This window comes from Orycteropus afer, unplaced genomic scaffold (genome assembly GCF_000298275.1).
Source record: "Orycteropus afer afer isolate SDZICR_OR568_19922 unplaced genomic scaffold, OryAfe1.0 scaffold00025, whole genome shotgun sequence".
NCBI classification, from domain to species: domain Eukaryota; kingdom Metazoa; phylum Chordata; class Mammalia; order Tubulidentata; family Orycteropodidae; genus Orycteropus; species Orycteropus afer.
The window spans coordinates 6,012,742-6,021,632 of NW_006921612.1; positions in this window are offsets into that span (position 1 = coordinate 6,012,742).

Below are 8,891 nucleotides of genomic sequence, written 5' to 3' on the forward strand. Positions count from 1 at the left end.
TCTGATTGAGCCTGGTGGAACCACTGAGACTATGGTCCCCAGCTGCCCTTCAGGTCTGAAACTGAACCCACACCTGTGGCTTCCAGACAAACAAAAGACAGGTATATGAGTTGAACATCTACCTGAGGTAGATACACTCCTTGGAGGGAACAATCATTGGAGGAAGAGGGGCTGTTTGTGCACAGGGAGACAGCTCAGGGGGCAGGAGTACATAGAGGGATGGACACAGGGAAGAGGTAATAATCGGGAGGAAATGAGAGGGGAGCTGTTGTATTGGGGTAAATTGTAGTTAATGTCATGAGATAATGTGTGTGTGAACTGCTGTATGGAAAACGAATTTGCTCTGTAAACTTTCACAATTTAAAAAAAAGAGAGAGAAGTAAAAAAAAGTAAAAATAAGACCAGGCTCACTGTTCTTATAGAAACTGGTGCAACACCTGATTCTATAACCCTTAGACATCTTTCAAGCCTAGAACTGAGCTCATCCCTGTGATTCAACTTTCAGCGAAAGAGATGGGTCTATAAGGTGAACAATAGCAGTAAGGAGATAAACACTCCTTAGAACAATCAACAATTCATGCTCAAAAGAGCAGCATTTGCCCAAGGACAAAGTTCAGAAGGCAGGAAGGGATAGGAAAGAAGGAGGAATGGAAAAAAGAAACATAGGGAGGAAGTTCAATGAGTGATGTTACATTGTGAGAATTGCAATCAATGGCATGAAACAAAATGTGTATGATTATTGAATGGAAAATTGATTTGCTCTGTAAGCCTTTACCCAAATCACAATGAAAAATCAAAAATAAATGTTGGGAAAACTGAATTTCCACACACAGAATAATGAAACAAGATCCATGCCTCACAACATACACAAAAACAGACTCAAAATGGATTAAAAATCTGTGCAAACTAAAGCCATAAAATTCTTGGAAGACAATGCAGGGACAACACATTCGGGCCTAAATTTTAAAAATGGACTTTCTGATATAATAACAAACATACAAATAGCAAAAAACAAGTAAAAGGGACCTCATAAAAATTAAAAACTTTTGTTCATAAAATATTTTAACAAAAAAAAAGTGAAAAGGCAAGCTACCAACAGGGTGAATATCTTTGGAAATAATATATCCAATAAGAATCTAACAACCAAAAAATACATAAAAGTTAGACGATTTAACAATAAAAAGACAAATTACTCCATTATAAAATGGGCAAAGGACTTGAATAAACATTTCACCAAAGAGGACATTCAAATGGCCACCAATTACATGAAGAGATGCTCCATCAGAGAGATGCAAGTGAAAATCAAGAGGAGATACCATTTCACTACCACTAGAAGCTCTGGTGGCATAGTGCCTAAGGCATTTGACAGCTAACCAGAAGGATAGTGGTTCAAACCTACCAGCCACTCCTAGGAAGGAAGATTGGGCAATCTACTTCTCTAGAGATATCACTTCGCAAACCCAAAGAGGGGTCTCTATGAGTCAAATCGACTTGATAGCAGTGAGTTTGGTTTTTGGTTTAGAATGACTAAAAGGAACTCCGGTGGCTCAGTGCCTAAGGCATTTGACTGCTAACCAGAAGGTTTGCAGTTCAAACTCACCAGCTGCTCTGCAGAAGGAAGATGGGGCAATCTAGCTCTGTAAAGATTTACCTCCTTGGAAATCCAATGGGGGTCACTATGAGTCAGAATTGACTCGATGACAGTGGGTTTGGTGCTTGAAGCATGATACCAATTCTTTACAGTTCTCTCAAAAAAAAAAAAACCCTCACTGCCTTTTGCCCTACAGTTATTTCTGCCAATACATCTGCCTCCTCAGGCAAACAAGAGTGCAGGCAGGTGATCTCCCTCAGTCTCAACCTTTCCAGCTCTGACAGTCTGACGCAAGAGCCATGACCATCAACTGCTGTCAAAAGAAGTCATTTTGTACAGGAACAACAAAAAAGGCTTGCAAAAGGCCAGCTCCTCTGAGGAACCTCAGGCTGACATCTGAGCACACTTCTGGTCCTGGGCTGGAATTGACCCTGGGGACTCTCATCCAGCCCTGCCTCTTGACTGACATTCCTGGGAACATGGAAAAATCATACATGGAGTGACATGGAGCCCAGACAAGCTCAGAGCAGGTGATTCCATTTCCACATCTTTGTAGATGAAGTTCTTAGAATGGAAAGGGCAATGTGGTTGTTGAAAGATTGATTCCAGTCACTCACTGAGGAAATGTTCACCAAATTTTGAAATGCATTAGTGGAAAGTGAATGCTGGGAACCGGGCCTTTCCTTGTCCTGCTCTGGCTCTGAGGACTCACATTAGACCAGCTTCTGTCCTCCATGGTTAAGACCTTCCAGGCCTGCTGGTTTTAATCTCTTCTTTCTAGCTGTGAGAGGCTGGTGGATGCAGTAGAAAGAGCACAGGCTTTGGTGTCAGGCTTACTGGATGTGAGCTGTGGGTGCATTACTTAACCTCTCTGAATCAAAATCTTCATTTGAAAATGGGGGCCATCATGCCTGCCTCACAAAGTTATGTGGTGGTTAAATGAGAGATAAGTGTGGAGCCCAGTGTCTGACATTTAGTGTGTGCCTCGGGAAATTTCTCATATAAATCACTTACACCAAAATGTAGTAGCTCCTGTGGATTTACCACTAGTCTATCCCCAATGCTCCACTCAGAAAGGGCTCATGGAGTCTCTTACTGTTAGCAGCGTTAGAGCTGTCTATGAGAGGTGGAGAGGAAAGAGGAGGGCAGTTGGCACAGTCCCTATACTCTGCGGGCTGGGTTCCTCACATTTCAAGCAGTGAGAGCTGATTGCGATCCTTGAGACCTAACAGGGATGGTGGGGCCTCAGCTCCTATTGAGTGATATATAATGGGCCTTCTCCCCAATAGGAAGGAGATTTAGAAGCTGATTCAAACACACACACACACACACACACACACACACACACACATTGGCTACAGTCAGAGTAAGACATGGCTCGGTCATCTAAAGAAGAGTGCTTCCCAGAAGAATATCCCCAGAAGAAAATAGAGTTTAGCATGCAAAACAATTGTGCTTCCTATACTGAAAGCAACAGGGAGCCAGTGAAGTGTCCTGAGCAAGGGAGTAGCAACATCAGTTTTCCACCTTAAAAACTCACTCTGTCTGCAGTTGGGAAGGTAGATTGAAGGGGACAAGATTGGAGTATGGGACACCAGTTTAACAAGCAAGCTAGAGATGATAAAGGTTGGGACTGGTAGGACACAGTGAGTTGGAGAGCAGATCATGGATTGGAGAGGTGTTAGGGATTTTGAAAACACAGGATTTGGGCATCTGTTAGACGTGGGGATGAGAGTAGAAGGCATCAAAGTTGATGTTGGACTTCTGGGTTGGCATTGGGTCAATTGTGGAACTAGATGCTGAGATGGGGGCACAGCAAGAAGAGCAAGTTAACTGGCAAGAGTGAGAGGGTTGAGTTGGAAGAGTCTATGGGACATTGAAGCAGAGATACCCAATAAGCAGATGAATATGTGTGTCTGTAGCTTAAGGGAGACAGAAGCTGCAAGTAAACCCACGAACATCCTTAGGAAAATATTTTTATTCACCAAAATTAAATATTTAAGCAGCTTATGAAGTAACGAGTGAATCAATAATCTTTTACACATCTGAAATTAACAATGATGAGTATTGTACAATTACTTTCCATTTTAGTATGCCTTTCCCCAAGTGGTTCAGTGAGATATTTGTGAAGAGTTAGGCTTTATTACAAATGACATGCATATAGGAGGCATATTTTGTTGTGTCGGCTGGTGTATCCAAATGTTTGATGCCTTAATGATTTTATGACTCAGAATTGTTTATTCCTGCCTCCCGGGTCTCACCACAGTTCCAGCCACAAAGAGTAGTGCACATTTTCAAAATGTGAAAGGATCTTGTTGATCTTTATTTAACCTGCTTGGCAGCACTAAGCAGCCCCCTCTCCACCTGCCACTAGGACCCAGTGGTCTCAGTTCTGCTTTTAATAACTTTATGCCAAACACCTACCATCCACCCACTTCTTTCCTCCTGGTTTCCTTCATCTCCCCCAAGCTCCACTACAAAAAGACACTACTCTAGCTCTGCTATTAAATTGTTCTTCCTTTTCTTTTCCCAATTCCAAAATCCTTCTTTGTCCAATTATTTCCTATAACATTCACTTGCCATTTATCCAAGAACCAGAATTCTCATAGATGTAAAAAAGAAGCTAATCTGCTTATTCTAGAATTTTGCATGAAGAACATTTCAGGATGGCAGACATCATTCACTAATTCATAAATTCAATAATTATTTGTTGAATGTTTACTTTGTGCCCAGAACTGGGTTGTTGTTATTGTTGTTGTTGTTAGGTGCCCTCCAGTCAGCTCTGACTCATAGTGACCCTAACTACAACAGAACGAAGCCCTGCCTAGTCGTGCCATCCTCACTACCCTTGCAGTACTGGAGCCAGTTGTTGCAGCCACTGTGTCAATCCATCTCATTGAGGATCTTTCTCTTTTTCGCTGACTCTCCACTTTCACTTTACCAAGCATGATATCCTTTTCCAGGGAATGATCCCTTCTGACCACATGACCAAAGTAGGTGAGATGAATTCTGGCCATTTTCGCTTCCAAGGAGCCTTTTGGCTGCACTTCTTCCTGGACAGATTTGTTTGTTCTTCTGGCAGTCCATGGTATTTTCAGCACTCTTCACCAAGACCACAGCTCAAAAGCATCAACTCTTTTTCAGAAAATACCAAAGGATCAACTCTTTTTCAGTCTTCGTTATTCATTGTACAGCTTTCACATGCATATGAGGCAATTGCAAATACCATGGTTTGGGCCAGATGCACCTTAGTATTCAAAGTGACATCTTTGCTCATCAACACTTTAAGGAGGTCTTTTGCAGCAGGTTTGCTCAGTGAAATATCATGTCTGATTTCTTGACTGCTGCTTCCATGGGAACTGATTGTGGATCCAAGTAAAATGAAATCTTTGACAACGTCAACCTTTTCACCATTTATTGTGGTGCTATTTATTGGTCCAGTTGTAAGGATTTTTTATTTTATGTTGAGGTATAATCCATATTGCAGACTATAGTCTTTAATCTTCATCAGTAAGTGCTTGAAGTCATCTTCACTTTCAGCAAGCAAGGTTGTGTCATCTTCATACTGCAGGTTGTGAATGATTCTTCCTCCAATCCTGATGCCATGCTCTTTTTCATATAGTCCAGCTTCTCAGATTATTTGCTCAGTGTACAAATTGGATAACTATGGTGAAAGGATACAAGCCTGATGCACACCCTTCCTGATTTTAAACAACTCATTATCCCCTTGTTCTCTTTGAATGACAGCCTCCTAGTCTATGTGCAGTTTCCTCATGAGCACAATGAAGTGTTCTGGAAGTCCCATTCTCAATGTTACCATAATTTGTTATGATCCCCACATCCTAATGCTTTTGCACAGTCAATAAAACAAAAGTAAACATCTTTCTGGTATTCTTGCTTTCAGCCAATATCCACCAGACATCAGGAATGATATCCCTCATTCCATGTGTTCTTCTGAATCCAGCTTGAATTTCTGAAAGTTCCTGTCAATATACTGCTACAATCTCTTTTAATTATCTTCAGTGAAATTTTACTTGCATGTGATATTAATGATATTGTTCGATAGTTTCCACATTCTGTTGGATCACCTTTCTTTGGAATGGGCATAAATATGGATCTCTTCCAGTCAGTTGGCCAGATAGCTACCTTCCAAATTACTTGGCATAGATGAGTAAGTGCCTCCAATGCTGCATTTGTTTCTTGAAACATCTCAATGGATATGCAATCAATTCCTGGAGCCTTGTTTTTCACCAATTCCTTCAGTGCAGTTTCCCCTCTACTTCAATATCATTGGTTCTTAGGTATATGCCACCTCCTGAAATGGATGAACATTGACCAATTCTTTCTGGTACAGTGACTCTGTATTCCTTCCATCTTCTTTTGATGCATCCTGACAATGTTTCACTGCTATTTATGTTTTCACTGTTCAATTCTTTGAGAAGTGGATGGCCCCTTCTTCCGACTCTGTCTTCATCTGGAAGCTCTGCTGAAACCTGTGCACCATGGATGACCCTGCTGATATTTGAAATACCAGTGACAGAGCCTCCAGCTTCATGATAACAAATGAGTATGATAAACTGACAGATGAGTGATGGCATAATTCAATCTTTTTCCCATAAAATCTTTCAGTATTGCAACTTGATGCTTGAATTTTTTCTTCAGTTCTTTCAGTTTGAGAAAAATGCTGAACATGTTCTTCCCTTTTGGTTTTCTAACTCCAGATCTTTGCACATTTCATTATAATAAATGACTTCATCTTCCTGAGCTGCTCTTTGAAATCTAGGTTAGTCCTAGGGATATATTGGTGAGCAAAAGGGACAGAGGCTTTTACCTCATGGAAATTCAAGTCCAATGAAGAACACAGACCATAGTTTATTACACAAATGAATGTGAAATTGCTATTGGGTTAAATGCCATACCCTGATACCATGAGGTCATTTAATGACCTAGTCACAAAGATCAAGGAAGACTTCCTGAAGGAAGTGTCCATGGTGTCTGCCCATGATGCCTAAAGGATGAGTATCATTAACTAGACAAAGAGGGAAGGAAAGACCTCCTTTGTAGGATAAACAGCATAAGCAAGAGCCTATGTGCACAGAGAAGATGGCTCATAAGAGAAATAGAGAGAGTCTAGAGTGGCTAGCAGTGGGCACAGAGGACCAAGGGCAGGACTATACAAACTTTCTCGACTTGCTAAAGAATTTTATTTTTACCTCAGGAGTAATGGGTTACTATTTCCATGTTTTAAACAAAGAGAAGACATTCTCATATTTGCATTTCAAAAAGATCACCCAGGTTGTAGTGTGGAAAGCAAATTAGAGGGCAACACTTCTGGATGCTGGAAGACTAGCTGCAGTTGGTTAGACAAAGCATGGTGGAAGTGTGGTAGCCATGGGGACAGAGAAGTGGAGAAAAAGTATAGTTCTTGAGGGAGATTGAATATGGGAGAGGTGAGGGAAAAAGAGTAGCATGATGATTTCTATGTTTTGGGCCTGTATAAGTAAAAATATTCATCATTCACTGAGGCAGAAAATTCTAGGAGGTGGCCAGGCTTGAGAGAGTATATTAAGAGTTCAGTTATACACTGAGTTGAGTTGCCTTTAAAACAATCATTTCTTCTTGTATCTCAGACCCTCCTTCTGAAACCTTTTTCCTTCTTCCTGAAGTACATTTTTTGGTACTCCTTTAGTGATGGCCTCTTGGTGATAACTGTGCTCAATTTTTGTTTATTTGAAAATGTATTAATTTTTCCCTCATTCTTGAAGAATTATACCATTATATCTTGGGTATAAGAGTGTGGTGTAGTAAAAAAGACATTTGGCTGCTAACCAGAAGGTCAGTTGTTCAAACCTACCAGCCACTCTGCAGAAGGATGATGAAGCAATCTACTTCTGTAAAGATTTACAGCCTCAGAAACCCAGTAGGAGTTGCTATGAGTTGGAATTGACTCAATGGCAGTGAGTTTGGTGTTTTGGTTTATAGGGTTCTAAACAAGGAGGTCTGTGGCATAGTGCCTAAGGCATTTGACCACTAACCAGAAGGTTGATGATTCAAAGCCCACCAGCCACTCCCCCAAAGGAAGACTGGGCAATCTACTTCCATAAAAATTTACCACCTCAGAAACCCAATGGGGGTCACTATGAGTCAGAATCAACTGGATGGCAGTGGTTGTTATTGTTATGTGCCATGGAATCATCTTCAACTCATAGAGACCCTACATACAACAGAACAAAACACTGCCCAGTCACGTGCCAGCCTCATGATCCCCACTATACCTGAGCCCATCACTGAAGCCACCATGTTAATCCATTTCGTTGAGGGCCATCCCCTCTTTCATTGACCTTCCACTTTACCAAGCATGACATCCTTCTCCAGATAATGGTCCCTCTGACAACATGACCAAAGTAGTAGGTGAGACGAAGTCTGGCCATTCTCACTTCCAAGGAGCATTCCAGCTGCACTTCTTCCAGGAAAGATTTGTTAGTTCTTTTAAAAGTCCATGTACTTACAGCATTCTTTGCCAATACCACAACTCAAAAACATCAACTCTTCTTTGGTCTTCATTATTCACTGTCCAGCTCTCACCTGTGGATGACAATGAGCTTGGTTTTTTTGTTTGTTTTTGAGAGTTCTAAACTGATATTAATTTCTTTCTGCACTAATGTCTTCCATTATTGCTGTTGAGATGTCAGCTATCAATCTATTTGTTGTTCTTTTGAAGGTACTCTGTCTTATTATCCTACATGCTTTTAAAATATTTTACATCTTTGGTATTCTATAGTTTCACTATGATATCCCCAGAAATTTTTAAGGCTTCAGAATCTGAAGACTGGTGGTTTTTTTAAAATATATATATATAAAACCAAAAACCAAACTCAGTACCATTGAGTCAGATCCTACTCATAGCAACCCCTCCTTGGGTTTCTAAGGTGGTATCTCTATGGAAGTAGATTGCCCAAACTTCCTTCCGAGGAGTGGCTGGTGGATTTGAACTGCCAGCCTTCTGGTTAGCAGTCAAATGCCTTAGACACTACACCACAAGAGCTTCTTCCCAATTCTCTGTGTTATTTCCTGGAACTCTGACTAAGCGGTTCAAACCCACTATCCACTCCTTGGAAGGAAGGTTGGGCAATCTACTTCCCTAGTGACAACACCTCGGAAACCCAAGGAAGGGTCACTATGAGTCAGGATCTGACTCAACAGGAGTGTGTTTGGTTTTTGTTTTTAACCTCAGAAGGAAGATTGGGCAATCTACTTCTATAGAGATACCGCCTCAGAAACCCAAGGACAGGTCACTATG